We start from the raw sequence: 16,144 nt of genomic DNA, 5'->3' as shown, positions 1-16,144 counted from the left end.
GGCAAATAAACAGTTTTCTGGTTGGCAAAACTTCTCTCTAACTTTGGAGGGCTTGCAGGGGCAAACAAAGGTAAGACACCCCTGGTGGTTTTCCCTGAAGCTTTCCCCCTGTCATTATCTATCATAATGCTTTAGGTTTGCAGCCTTAACTGAGAAATGCAAGATTATTCCAAGTTACCACTTTTATTAATAATGATCAGAAGTATCCAGCAATGTTTAATGAGATTCTTCAGAGAGACAATTACCATGGCATTGAAAGCTGAGAATAATTCATTACATGCTAATGTTAAAAACAGAATCTGCTTTAATAAAAAGTTTATAACTTCTAGCCTTAAAATATTGGACTCTGCCACTTATCTTGCTGTGAGCTTCTTTTAGAAGCAGAAAAAGATTGTGTGGCCTCACTTTTTTAGATGGGGTAGAAAAAAGTAACTGGGAAAGGGAGTTTTTTGGAAGGTCTCAGTTTTTGTTTATAAAACATGAAGATAGTTCCTTCATTCTCTTGTAGCACTTGGAATCTTGATCATTCACTTTGTGAATAGTTTTGTCCTATTTTCTGTCATTGCCCCAGGTGTGCAGGGAGCAGTATGGAGCAGTGAGCAGAGTATGGGGCTGAGATCAGGAGACCTGGGCTGGACTCCCACCTCTGCCAGTAAACCCTTAGGAGCCCCAGTTTCCTGGTCTCATACTAGCACCCTTATAAATTGAGATGTGGCCAGGCCCCATGTCAGCCAAAGGTCTGCAGGGCAGATGGGCCAAGGAAGTTTCTGTTACAGATGCTGGGGTCCTGGAGCTAGTAAACTGGTAGTGATGTCCTCACAGTGACTGCTGTGAGGACATCTCTAATGGTCAATGGGGTTTGCAGTGTGTGTTGTAGAAGTAATGACCAGAGGAATGGGGAGGGGGATATAGGAAGCCTCTGGCTTCACCCTCAGGCTTGTAACTAGGGAGGAGCAAGCTGAGATGTACAAGCCCAATTGCTACATTGAGATGTACACCTGGAGCCAACGCCTAGCTTATCTACCTATTTACACAGTGAGTGATCACTTGTCTTCCATGGTTACTTGTCTTTCATGAACCTATCTTCTCATTTGCAAATTGGGCTGGACATCAATATACAAAGAAGAAAATGTAATCATGAGTGTAAAAGTACCTTGAAAGATAGAACATACTGTGCATACCTAAAAGATTAGTGTTATGTCATTGATCGAGTGCATAGGTGCTCCCATTCCCATGATGTAGTGGACCCCTATTGGATTGTCTACCCACAAGTAGTGAACTTTAATGTACATAAATTTTAAAAAATATTTAAGATCAGAGGATCCCAGGATGGAATGTAGAAGGTAGAAAAATAATCTAATCATATGGAATAATTTCACTGCCTTAAAAACAAATCCTTTGCCTTTCACTTATCCAACCCCAGCCTTTCCCAACTCCCTGGCAACCACTGATCTTTTTACTGTTTTTAGTTTTGCCTTTTCCAGACTGTCATATAATTGGAATCGTACAGTATGTGGCTTTTTCAAATTGGCTTCTTAAACTCAGCAGTATGCATTTACAATTCATCCATATCTTTTCATGATGTGATAGCTCATTCCTTTTTATCGATGAATAGTATTTCATTTCTGAATGTACTAGTTTCTTTATTCAGTCATTCACCTATTGAGGAACACCTTGGTTGCTTCCAGTTTGGGGAAATTGTGAATAAAGCTGCTATAAGCATTCACGTGCAGCTCGTTTGTGTGTTCATACATTTTAAAAATCAATTGGACAAATACCTAGGAGGATGATTGTTATGTCTAATAAACTTTTTATTTTGGAAAAACTTTAGATTTTCTAAAAAGTTTCAAAGACAGTACAGAGAGTTCTCACATGCCCTTTGCCCAGTTTCCTTTAATATTCACATCTTTCATAATCATGGTACATTTGTCAAAACTAAGAAATTAATGATTGACACATTATTATTAACTAAACTCTAGATTCTATTTGGATTTCACCACTTTTCCTCCTAATGTCCTTTCTCTGTTCCAGGATCCTTTCCAGGATCTCACATTGCATTTAGTCATCCTGTTTCTTTAGTTACCTCTTGTCTTTCCAGTTTCTTATACTTTTTTCTTTTTTCTTTTTTTTTTTTTTTGATGACCTTGACAGTTTTGAAGAGTTTTAGTCAAGTATTTTCTAGAATGTCTCTCAATTTGTGTTTGACTGATTTTTGTTTCATGATAAGACTGGGTTATGGGTTTGGGCAAGAATCTCAGGGACAGCGTGTCCTTCTCATCATACCTATGAAGGGCGCTTAATACCCACATGACGTTTTCTGGCAATGTGAACTCTGATCACTTGGTTTCCATAGTGTTGGCCATGTTATTCCCATCAAGTTGCTGTTTTTCTCATTTCCTAGCCTATATTTTGGAAGCAAGTCCCTAAATTTGACTCTCTTAAATGAGGGTTAGGGTGCGGAATCCTGAAGAGGGTAGTGTTTACTTATATTATTTGGAATTCTGTAAACAAAATTTGTCCCTTTTACCCCTTTATTTATTTGTTCAGTTATTTGTTAAAATCAATATTAACTCATATTTATTTTATACTTAGGGTTTTAAACTGATACTATATTATTTATTGTGTTTCTCAGGTTGTTTCAGCCTTGGATGTTAAGAGCTCCTTAAGGTTGCCTCCTGCATCCCTTTGACATGCCCCTATCAGTTTGCTTTTTGAGCATTTCCTTACTTTCTGACACTATAAAGTGCTCTAGCTTATTGTGTGCATTTCCTGCTCCAGGTCTAGAACCAGCCATTTCTCCAAGGAGCCCTGGTTCCTTTTATTGGAGAATAATTATTTGGAAACCAAGATCTGGGCACTGGGTGTGTTCATTGCTACTGGGGTGTCAATGTCCCTAGGCCCTCTCAGCAGACAGAGCTAGGAAATATGAATGTATACTAACCCATGTATATATATGTACCTATAATTATTTCTGTGCCCATCTACATGTATACATGTTAAACTAAACATGAATTCACATTGTCTGAGTCTAATCCAATATCAAGTTTGTTCTAGCCTCACTGTCTTGCTCATTTATAACTTTCTCTGTCAGGGAGAACCCTGGATCCTGTGATCTACCACTTATTAACTTATTTATTCAACCTTACAATACATGTAATATGGTTTCAGAATTGTTCATTTGTATCCCTATGAAAAACAAATGTACCAATGCTTATTCACAGTTCTTTCTGTCTTCAGCCTTACAGTTTACAGTGAAAAACAGTTTTCCAAAATTTACTAGGACAGTTCCCTCACCCTCCTTTTAGTTTGGTTATGTTATACATTTGTAATACAGTTAGATTCATTGTTACAACCTGCATTCTGTTCCACTGACATTCTGGTTGATTTTTTAAAAAATTGTATATGTTAAAATTCATTCTTTGTGATGGAAAGTTCTATGGGTTTTGACAATTGCATAGAGTTATGTTTTTACCACCCAAGTTTCAGACAGAATAGTTGTTTTTATCTGTATATGAACTTTATATAGAGCTTTAGCTTATATGTTGTCCTTCGTGTTTAGTTTCTTTCATTTAAATTTGCTTATAAACTTCATCCATGCAGTTGTATATAACTATAGTTACTTTCTATAATTGTCAACAATGGCCCATTATTTGAATATATCACTATCGTTTCTACTTATGGTGACCATTTGGGATGTTTCCAATTGGGGGCTATTAAGAAAAATGCAGCTATGAATGCTGCTTGTATATATCTTCTGCTGAACAAAAATAAGCAGGAGTATTGTGTTGTCGAGGTCACATAATTCTCACTTATTTCTAGAGATTTTCCTGTCTCGTGAGTTCTGTATTTTAAGGAGTTATTTTGTATTTATCTTGCATTTCTAAATATTCGTAGATGGAGGGATTCCATATTAACTTAAGCCATCATCTTCCAGAACCATAACTACTCCATTAATCTTCACAACAACTTTCTAATATAAATGTATTATTGTTTCCATTTAACAAATTAAGAAATTGAGGGTCAAGAAGGGGAATCACTTTGCCTAAGATCCTTCTTAGTAAGTGATGTGGCTGAGAATTGAATCCACTTAGCTCAGGTTCTCAGATTCAGGCTTTTCCCCCTCTTTCCAGTCTACAAAACTCTCTTTGCCTCTGACCCAGAGGTGTGTCCTAAATTTAAAACTTTTTTCTCTCTCCCTCTTCTGCTGTTCATCTTCTAACTCTGTCTCCATGGCCTGGAAATACAGGCCCATTCCCTCTGCCACAGGAAAGGCACCCAAGACATTTATGCCTGACTCTGTATGGTTTGCATGCCTTTGGCATTTCATATAGGGGATGAGAGGATGGTAAAGGAGAGAAAGTAGGAGAAGAGGAAGCAGGGAAAAGAGGAAGAAAAAGAAGACATTAAGCCATTGTTCCCTCCTTTTTCCAGCTCAGGAGATGAAGTCAAGCCCAAGATGCCAGCACCAGCTTCTATTTCATAAGGTGGAGTAAATGGCACTCTCTCCCCAACCCAATGGATCTGAGGATCCAAATTCCTCTTATCATCTCATCAGTAGTGTCCTTTAATGTGCCGCTTTACATTATGCTGAAAAGTCTTTGTTGGCAATACAGGCACTTTAAAATATCTCTTGGGTGTGTATACCCTCAGTGTGCAGTGAGATCCTGATCAGAAGTGGATGACTTCATACTTCATGGACATAACAAAGAATGGAAACATTTTTTGCCATGGTCTTTACTCTTCTAGGAACAGAGAGCCATGTACTCTGCCTAGTCCAAGACTTTCAGTGGGAGGTAATTTTGGTTAAAGTGAGTAAAATAGTATTTCTGCCACTCTCTACCCTGAAAGAGAAAAGTGACTTTTTTTTTTTTGTCTTCAATAAAACTCAGAAATGCCCATGACTCTCCACTATAATGTATGGGAGTAGACTTCCAGTGCAGTGAAAATCAAAGGATAGTATAAGAACTGCTTTTGCAAACCTTGCAGAGAGTCTGGCAAAGTAGGACCAACCCTAAGGAGCACAATTCAAGACCCTTGGCCAGGAAGGACCCAGGGCAGGCTGCAAGGGCTTTCTAAATGCTGGAAGTTACACAGTGGAGTGACTTCTGAGGCAGGGCCACTCAATAGCTGTGTGACCTATAGTAAGAATTTCACTAATCTGTGCCTCAGATTCCCCATCTGTAAATAGAAATAATAAAAGCACCCACATCATAAAAGAGCTGTGACAATGAACATAAATGTTTGTAGAAACACTCAAAATAGTTCCTGGTAATTAGTGAGAGATAATTGCTGTCCTTGTCATTATCTTTATCATTACAGAAAGAAGGTCAAATTAGAGTCAGTAATCAGGAGGATAGAACTGCCAAAAACATAGACATGGGAGTTTGTGGGGTTTTTTTTAGAGAAAATTAAATATAATAAAATGAAAGAAAAACGTTAGCTATGAAAGATAAAACAAAATGAAAAAATGAACAAGAACCTTTGCAAATACATATAAAGATTCAAGAATATATACATTATATTATGAATAAACTTATTTTTATATTCTACTTGTTCTCTTTTTTTCTTCGGGAACATCAAACATGAAAATAGCATCCATGTCTATAAAAGAAAATGTGCCTAAAATACAGACTTGAATAGGCAAATTGAAAGAATTTACTCTGCCCCAGAATAAAGAGAAAATGACTAAAATGAAGATATATCATAGCAATATTTCTGGACTTCAAAGATAAAGAAAAATATTCAGTGGGTATTCAGGCCAAAAACCAGATCACCAATAAAGGAGAAAATTGTATCGCCTTCAGATTTTCAAAGCGTATTCAGTGCTTGAAGGTAATAGGGCAATGGGGTCTTATTAGGACAATCAAATCTCAAGAGTTTATAACCAAGAGAGTTTATTGCCTGCTGACAGCACATCTTGGCTATGGCAGCTCGGGATTGGCTATAGCCTATCCTCCATGTATTGTCTTCATTCTAGTTTGTTTGTTTTTTTTCATCTTAGTAATTAGGCTGTTGGGGCAGCCTCTACTTGGGAGATTCCATTCTAATGGAAGAAATAAGAGTAAAAGAACTGGTAGACACACACATGACTCTTGAATCTTCTACTCAAAACTGGCATATGATCTTCTACTCACACTTAATTAGCCAAACAGAGTCACATGACCAATAGGAGAGGGGGAAAATATTCCATCTACAGCAAAATTACATCTATAGTAAGGGACTGCAAGTCACATGGCAGGAAGTAAGGATGTGTAATCCTCTTACAGAGAGGACAACTAATATTTGGCAGCTAATGCTAATATAACTAATATACTCTCCCCAGTGTCACCACATAGAGAATTTTATCCCCTGCTAAGCTGTCACTCCAGAAAAGAGCAAGATATGATTATCTTTAAACATATACTAATTCAGAAAATTTAATTACTGTAAGCTCTTCTTGGAAAAAAGTGACTTAATCAAAGTCATTTTATTATGAAGAAATCATGATAAAAAGGCAAATATTAAACAATGTTTTCATTTAAGTCGTGGAGCTGAGACTAAAGAACACTGAGAACTATGGTTAGCAGTACACAGTGTAAAATGTTATAAGCTATGATAATACAGTAATAATAATATAAATGTAATAACTTATACAGAGAATGGGAAGCAAAGTAGGAGGGGAGTAAGTATGCAGATTTCCTCATCTTTCAAAGCTGGGGCCAAATGACATGACTCAGGGAGATCAAGCAAGTTATGGGTATATAAAAATGTTATTGAAAGTTATAAAGACGACAATATGGTCATTAAAATTGGAAAATGAGATAAGGTGAGAGAAAGTGGGAACATGAACTCTATCCATTTTCTCATGGTTCGTAGTACTTAACAGATACCTTCTAAAAATGACAACTTCAGGTTTAAATGTTGTCTTGGCCTGGCCTCCTAGAAAGCACAATTTTAAGCAAAGGCTCATGGGATATCATTTATTAAGGATTTCAATCCCAAGAAGTAGGAGTGAAAGGCAAAGAGAATGACATAGGGAAGAAGGAAAGCCAATAGGATTTATAATCAAGCTGGTTGCCACTAAGTGCAAACAATTCTTCCACCTCATGCAACAGCACTCAGGGAAGCCATATAAACTGTTGTTATGAGCTGAATTATCTCCCCATCCCCCAAATTTATATGTTGAAGTCCTAACCCCAATTACATGATAATATGACTGCATTTGGAGATAGAGTCTTTAAAGAGGTAATCGGTTTAAAAGGAAGTCATATAGATGGGCCCTAATCCAACATGACTGATGTCCTTAGAAGAAGAGGGAATTAGGACACAGATAGATCCAAGAATGACCATGTGATGACACAAGAAGAATGCAGCCATTTGCAAGCCAAAGGGAAAGGCCTCAGAGGGAACAAAACCTGCAGACACCTTGATCTTGGACTTCTAGCACCCAGACTTTGGGAAAGTAAATTTCTGTTGTTTAAGCTACCTAGTCTGAGGTATCTGTTATTGTAGCCCAAGCAGACTAATAACTGTGTTTCAGGACAGTTTGTCCAGGGTGATAAAATGGGAAGACTTTATCTACAAACTCCTATTATCTTTCATTAATTAATGGTTCACTCTGTGGGATGTACACAACCCTGCACTTGAGCGTTGCACATGTGTGGATGCTATGCAAGGTCACCTAATGTCTCATGTATCAACCTCAATAGGAAAGTCCTGGGGAGGCAAGAGGTGCAGGGCACATGCCTGAGGCATGGGACCATCAGGCTGTGCCTGCATCATCAGAGAGGTTGCTGCAATGATGCCTGAAAAAAAGACAGGTGAGGCCAAAAGCACCTGAAGTGGTGCATGAAAAATAGCTGATAAAACTACTGACTATAAAGCTAAAAATGTAACCATTAGGAGAAATAAAAACAAGTTCTAAACCTTTCAAAATATCAGAAGGAAAACATTTGAAAGAAAATTAAAAAAAAAAAAAAACAGGTTACGTAACTCAGCATTTAAAAAATGAACAAATAAGAAGAAGCATTAGAAATGAAAAAGAACATGAAAAAGATGACAAGGCAAAGAACAAACATGAATGTCTTATTTGTAACTACAAATGAGATAAAAACTCCTATTAAAGCAAAGGTCTGAATTTCAGTTTGCTTCAAAAGCAATGGCAAATTATATGCAGTAGATAAGAAAATCTAAAACCAAGTACCAAAGACAGATGAAAAATAAAAAGATGGTTGAGCCCTTATCTGGCAAATGTAGCAAAAAGAAAGCAGAAGTCAGTCTTAATATCAGATGAGGTTGAATTTAAGGCAAAAGACATTAAACAAAAGGCCAAGATGAACCATTCTACTGTACATGTTACAATCCTCAATGATCTAGCATAAATATTTTTAAATCAAAACATGGCAATAAAATTCAAAATAGAAAAAATTAAAGCTAAACAAAGGGGCACAACAGTAATAGGTAACTGTGTTTATCAGTCTGTGATAGATCAAGTAGATGAAAATAAGTGGATCTAAAAAATAATGTAACTAATCAAATAAAACTAATAAACTATAATGAGTTAAACTATATGACTACATCAAAATAATTTTAACACACACCCCCAACTCTTGAAATCTTGGTTCATACAGGATATTAAATAACAAATAACCCTCAAAATTCCAAAGGGTAGAAATTATAAAGAAGGCATTCTCTGATTGTAATTTGATAACATCTGAGAATAATAACAATAAAATATAACCATGACAAAAACCTTTCACCTAAAAACAAATAAATAAAACCCCAAAGGAAATTAGGAAATTCAAAAACAAAATTACAGAATATTTTAAAAATAAGAACAATTAAAAGGCTATGTATTTAACCTGATGGAACACAATGAGAGCAATGCTCAGAAGAAAATACATTATTCTTACATTTTAAATGCATTATTTTATACTTAAGAAATGAAAATTAATGAATTAAGGGCTCAACTCAAAAAGTTAGGAAAAACAAGAATAAAATTAGCTTAAGAAAAGCAAAAAAGAAACTGCTAAAGTTAAAGACAGAAATTAATGAATTAAAAACAGAACTAATAAATAAATGTAAGAGCTGGTACTTCAGCTGGAAAAAAAAAGCAATACTAAAGTAAGTAAACCACTAGTTAACATAATTAAGAAAGTTAAAAATGAAAAAAACACAAATATGTTAGATTGAAAACAAGAGTAGGATAAATATCCAAAGATAAACTGAGGGTATAGAAATAGCAATGGACAGAGACTATCAAAATAACTAATTTCCTTCACCAGCTCTCCTACAGTGACATTTCCTGCTACCAACTTCACCTCCATTACATTCGTACTCCCACATTCATAAGCCACCGTTGTCATCTCTAATGCTAAAACTGTTTCAAGTGTCCCAGTTCTGGAGCCCCGTGGAGACTTCCAATCAGTGACAATCCATTAACTATTCATCCTCCTCCCCTCCTGACTTTATTTAGATCCAGTTATTACAAACATCTCCTTGCCTTGCTTCTTTGTTCTCTTATATAAGTAAATTTGAACCACCATTGACTCGGCACCCATATTTTTGGTGCCTCCACCCAGGCAGCTAAACATTGGTCAAAAAGCATCTTCAAGGGTGTCTGGGAAAGGCTGGAAAATGCACGTGCTCTCTCTCTCTCTCTCAAAATTATTCATTCTGGAGGAAACCAGCTGCCATGCCATAAGCAACCCTATGGAGAGGCCACATAAGGAAGAACTGAAGTCTCTTTTCAACAGCCACAGAATAAAGTTTGGAAGCAAATCCTCCTGCCTCAGTGAAGCTCCAGATGACTGTTTAAGGAGTGTGTGTGTGTGTGTGTGTGTGTGTGTGTGTGTGTGTGTGCGCGCGCGCGCACGCGCGCGCACGCGCATATGTGTGTAAGCATGCATGCACATGCATGTGTGTATCTTTAGAATTCCTTCCAGATGTGCCCTAGAAGATTTCAGAAGTCACACATGGTTTAGGGAAAAATACATTGTTCAAAGATGCAGTAGTCAGCCTCCAAGATGACGCTCATGATCTCTGCCTTTTGGTATCCATGTCCTTGTATAGTCCTCTGCCACATAGTACATGAGTTAGTCTGTATGAGCAACTAATATTTCAGAAGTGATGATGGTATATCACTTCCAAAGTTTATAAAAGAATTATAAAAGACATCATAGCTTCTTGTTGAACTAGCTCTCTCTCTCTCTATCACATTACTCATTCCGGGGTAAGCCAGCTGCCATGACACCTCCTTTTCTCCAATTCCTACCTCATTTCTAGGGGAATTGTTTAGGTGGCAGGAGGCCTGGCCATCCCTGGGCACTACCATTTGCCCACATGTTGAGAGTGAGGTGATAATTACCCATAACTCTGGGAACAGATACAAGAAGCCACATAAGGCTCAAAATGCAATATCAACTGTTTTACCAATAATGGTTGATGAAGGAACTCACTTGGACTAAGCCTAACTTATGACATACAAGTTGGTTTCGCCTGAATTTCATTTATCCATCTCATGAGGGCTGGAGGGCCTGGGCAATCTAGGCCGCCCTTGGATGTATGCCTGTTTGGTGCAGGGAGGGAGTCCTGCCCATAAACCTATTACATGGAGGAAGCAGCTGGAGAATACAGTCTGTGAGAAAAACTGGGCAATGCTTGGCCAGTGGTCTTCACTAACATCTCTCCGATATGACAAGGTTTTCCTCTCCTAGGAGGAAGGGGTTGGGGAGAAGGATGGGAAATGTTCCTCCAATCCTATTCTCATCCTGGGGAGTAGAATGGAAGTTCTCTCCTCCATGGAAACATGAGGAGAGGATGGAAAGCATCCCATAGCACAAAAGTCTTTTGAATGAGTCACTGTCATGCTCTGAGCCTCAGTTTTCCCATCTGTAAATACAAGCCTTGAGGACAAAGGTTGCGAAGGTCTTCCAAGCTTTCAGATTTGATTAAATCCTATGAATATGGAAAGGCTGTGCTCCTACAGGTTTTCCAGCTGAGAGCCTGCAGGTAATTTGTCATTTAATTACTCTGCGAGAAGTTGGCAGCTCAACCCTCTCCAGGGGCCCAGAGGATGCTCCTGCAAAGATCAGTATGGCTTGCAGCCTACATGGCTGAAAAATGAAAGGAGTCAGAGTATAATACAATGCAGTGTCTGACAAAAACAAAGAGGAAGACTAGTGTTTCTTTCATTCCTTCATTCCCCATATGTATATCAGGCATTTACTGTGGGCTTTTGTTGGGAAGTGGGGTGGCTGGAATCCACACAGCCCAGGCTGCCATCAAAGTCACAATATAACAAGAGAATTAAAATATAGATACAATTGGCTGCTAACAAAAATACAGAGTATTTAAGACCAAAAAAAAAATAGGGGAAAAAAGCCAAACTATTAGGTCAGTGCTGGAAGGACAAGGTAACTGTGACTAGGTAGAGGTAGAGAGTATAGATGTCTTCTTGGAGAAGGTGGAATTTTCACTAGCTCCTGGGAGATAGAAAGCATTTGGGTCAGCAGAGATTGGCTAAGGAGGGGTTTTCCAGGGAGAGGGATATGCATGAGCCAAAATATAAACACACTGGAAACATGGGGACAGGAAATTAATCTGTATGACTTGAACAAAAAGCCTAGAAGGGAAGACATGTGATGGACCCAAGGCAGGACATTTTCAGCACTCTGGGAGATTTCCTTGTGTCCATTCTCAGGATATCCCCAGCCCAGAGCAACCTCTAATCTGATTTTGATTACCAAAGGTGAGTTTGCCTAGTCCAGAATTTCATATAAATGGAATCACACTGTATGTACTCTTTTGTATTGGGCTACTTTCATTTAGCATATTATTTTTTGATATTTATCCATGTTGCATTCTCCTGATGATGGACATCTGGGTTGTTTCTAATTGTTGACTATCATGAAAAAGCTATGAATATTTCTTGTACAAGGCTTTTTGTGGACACATGTTTTTATTTCTCTTGGAAAAGTACCTAGGAGTGAAATATCAAATCCAACTGTCAGTTTTCAAAGGTGGCTTCTGGCCCTTTCTAGCCAGGAATTTCTCTGTGCTTCCAAAGTAACTGGACAGATACACATTTTAAAAAGCAATAGTCCCTATTTCTGGGCTCCTCTTATCCCAGGCACCAATGACTAACCTCTAGAAAAATGTCAAAACAGCTCTAAAATTAGGTCTCTTTGTAACCTGTGCACCTAGCTGTTATGCTTAGTACCAAACCTCCCCCCAAATGAAAACCGTTCCATGAATATTCAAAATAATTGGTGTTGTATTTCTGAAGATTACCTCAGACAAGCTTCAACCTCTCTAAAGAGACCTGTCAGGTATGTGAGTTACAGACAGGGTAGTTCATGTAAAACCAGTCAGCTCTGAGCAGACACTTGGTAAGGCCCGAAGACTCTGACATTCTGTTGAATTGGTCAGGGAATGGAGGAGTCCTCTTCTGCTACCCTGAATTTTCTACAGACCTGACTCTATACATCATTCTTATTGGGTTCTTACTCATACTCTCACAGCGGGGAAGTCTTCAGAGGTCAACTCTAGCTCACAAAAGGAGGCTTGTTAAGTGGAGGTTTGGAGAGAGGAATGGCTCTGTCCATGGTCTCCCAGGGAGTTTTTGACCAACCTAGCGTCTTCTGACCCTCATCCCCTCTCTGAGCTGTCTCTCTCAGGTTATTCCTCAGCCATGGAGCTCAACTCCTCCCAATTTAAGGGTCAGTGAATTATTAACTGTGTTAAGACTTAAACCCAGACCCTGCTCCTAATTATAGCTCATCCTCTGCACATTGGTGCTTCTGTCTTTACCTAAAAGCAAGGTCAGGTGGTAGGAACTGTATAATGATTAGAGAAAGTGCTAAGCGCTCCTGTGGTGACCACTGGCTTCCTTGGCTGCAGTCCTTCAGTGAAGGCCAACTCTAGTTTCACCTAGATTCTCCTTATTCCTATCTCAGAGAAGATTCCAGAAATCTGGGCTCTCCCATCCCCAGACAGAAATGGAAGGAAGCAGGTGTCTACCCCTGGAGTCCTAGGGCTGGTGCCCAGCGACTAACCTCTCTGTGCCCTTCTGAGAATAACAAAAGCCTTTTTCCTATAACCTAGAGTACAGATGGCTTCTTGAAGAGCCAGCCCCAAAATAAAACCCAGTGCCTGGTGTAGGCTGAGGGACGAGGGGAGCCTGAGTGCATCTGTCTCTTATGAAGTATGTCCTTGTGTGAGTGGCTGAGGCAGGGTCTGCTAGCTGCTCCTGAAGCCAGGGATGGAAGATGTCCATTTCTTTCCAGCATCCTCTCAGGAATTGAGGCATGAACTTTGCTTTAGTCCCCCTGTCAGGAGAGGAGTAGCCAGAATGCTTTCTTGTCTTCCTAGAAAGAGGTTCTAGCAAAGTTCTGCAGGAATAGTCAGAGAATGCTCTGCTATAGGCTTGTGCTTCCCAGGAGGCCTGGTGTCCAGCTTGGGGACACCCTCTAAGCTCCCTCATGGGTCTCACCTGCGCCTTTCACCTCTGTTCTTCTTATTCCTTCACCCATCAGGACGGCATCAGATGGTGATCAGAGTGGAAAGTGGGATCTCTTTTTTGCCATTGGTGTTATAGCCTTGTCCCCTTTCTTTAAGAATTCTGTTCTAGGTCAATGACTCCCTAGTAACCTTGAACAAGTCCAAGTTCTGCTTTCAGCCCCCACCTCCATGTCGTTCCATGTAACCCAGTGAGCTGTGAAAGTTTTCAGTGAGGCCACATGCATGGCTGGTGAAGCTTTCAACCTTTGTAGGAAATCCTTATTGGAGGAAAATGTGGTCTAAGGGTCAATGGTTAGAGTATAAGATAAATGGTTAGAGCAATCTGAAAGGGCCAAGTAGATTAAGGACAGTCACATGCTGTGACCACAAAGAGAGTCCTGACTCCAGCCATACTGCACTTGAACCCTGGCCCCGTTGAGCTCTGACCTTGGCCATAGAACTAGGAACAGTAAGTCAGAGAGAAGCTGTGTTGTCACCAGCACCAGAGACTCATATGTGCTTTCTCTGATCTGCCCAGTCCTGAATGTCCCTGTGGGTCATATCTATGACTTCCCAGTGTCTGCCGCCAAAGGTAATTTTATTTTATGCTTTAAGTGAAACCTTGTCATGCATTAGAGTCAGGAAATTACACCCTTCACTGAGCAGCCTCTGTGTTGAAAGGAAGCCAGGTAATGTGATGAACTGAGGCCAAGAACAGTATTAATACAGCTGCTCATGAAAGTCACACGAGCCCTGGCATCTGCCATCCAGACCAATCCCTGGGGCCACAACAGGTACCTCATGCCCAAGGGGGCTCTATATCTATCCAACGGCTGGCACGGAACAGGCGCATTCTTTAAACTCTGGTTTCTCTGGTTCCTGGGAGGGGGAATCATAAGGAGCCATTGTCAGCAGCAAAGGTGGCTGCTTGACCAAAGACGACCAAGAATGTTGGACACTTCCTGACCCACAGGACACTCACATTTGGGGTTGCTCCTCAGAAGGGCTTTGCAGTTCCTGGCCATTGACATTGCCAAAGAAATCACAAATTTTACTGATCAGTGGTTAGACATTGAGGTACTAAGATAGGGATTTGTATCTGATGACTTTTGGAAGCTTTTCAAACTCCAAGACCTGTCACTGTAATGTGGAATAAGTAAGTTATAAATGATGAATGAATGAATGAATGAGTAAGTGAGTGAATGAAGCAGAAGAGTGCCAGCTCGAGGCAAGAAGACTACTTTTGGGGCTGTTTTGATGGCTCAGGCAGCTGTGGGTGGAGAAGGGAAGAAACAGATGCTTCAAAGGCCTGACTGGCCCATTCTGTACCCTCTTCTGTAGATGAGAAAAACTCCTGACAATGCATACAGGATAAAGCTAAACCATAAAGCTGTACTGGGGCTGACACGGGGGCCCAAGCTGATTCTTCTCAATCCATAGTTCAATTTACTGAGTCCTTAACAGGATCAAAGGGCTTTCAGCTTTGCCTGTGTTTGTCCTATGCCTACTTGTTTGCTTCTAAAATAGGCAGGGGGATTCAGAAAACCATGGTCTGGAGTCTGAATAAGATGGGGTCAGAGAGATAATCTTATCCAGCTCCTTGAATGTTCAGGTGAGGAAACTGAGGCCAAGAACATGGGAGGAATTTGTCACTTAACAAATGGATGTGCAAAGATAATGCAAAGAACAATGGGAAGAGTGTGAGCTAAGAACCAGGAAACCTCTGCATGTTGTGTGTGTGTGTGTGTGTGTGTGTGTGTGTGTGTGTGTGTACACACGTGCACATGCACAAGCATGTTTTGACATAATGTCGAGAAAGACCCAGCATTTAAAATCACAGGCAGGTAAGTCAAAGGTGGAGGTGGTGAAGCAAAGATATTACAAAATCTGTATGTGCTCATTGATTTGCTTCATTTTTTGGATTCTAATTCTAGAAATTATTTCATGATAGAAAGTCATAAGATCATAGCCAATAAACTCAAGTCCTCTATAGATTTTTTTCTCTTCAACAGTGGCTCTGTTTGGACTACAGTGTGGTGAAATATTTAGCTATAAAAGCAGAAAACATGAAATAATCCCAACTCCCAAGGCAATAAAATCATCATCATTCACCAGGACGCTTAAGTTTATTCTAGTCAGAGAACAAGTTGTTAAGAATCTATTGAGAGTATCAATTGGATAAGAGCCTGGATGACAATTTCATCTCCTAGAATTTAGAGGAAAATGTCAGAAACTATGACCTGTTCGCATCACCTTCCCCTTCCTAGCCCACCCAAGAATAGTCATCACTTGACAAGTGTGTTCGCATCAAACCCATAATGCATCTAAGACCTTCCTTTTTCTACTCTGTGCCTTGCCTCCAGATCAAAGTTAACTATATTTAAAATATATATATATATGTATGTATGTATATATATACTATTTATATATAATATATTTAATATATAATGCATATGTAAATATATATATATATAGTTAATCTGGATAGAGCTTATGTTGATGTGGTCACTGAGAAATTTTAACTATCGTTTGTATACCTTTCTAAACATATGTTGTTCTCCAGTAAAATAGTGTGTATATATATACACACACACACACACACACGCACACACAAATATATATATATTTGTGTGTGCGTGTGTGTGTGTGTGTGTGTATATATATA

The sequence above is a fragment of the Pteropus alecto genome, unplaced genomic scaffold (genome assembly GCF_000325575.1).
Source record: "Pteropus alecto unplaced genomic scaffold, ASM32557v1 scaffold398, whole genome shotgun sequence".
Lineage (NCBI taxonomy): Eukaryota > Metazoa > Chordata > Mammalia > Chiroptera > Pteropodidae > Pteropus > Pteropus alecto.
The sequence above is the reverse complement of the archived record's forward strand: the minus strand, read 5'-3'. Positions refer to the sequence as shown.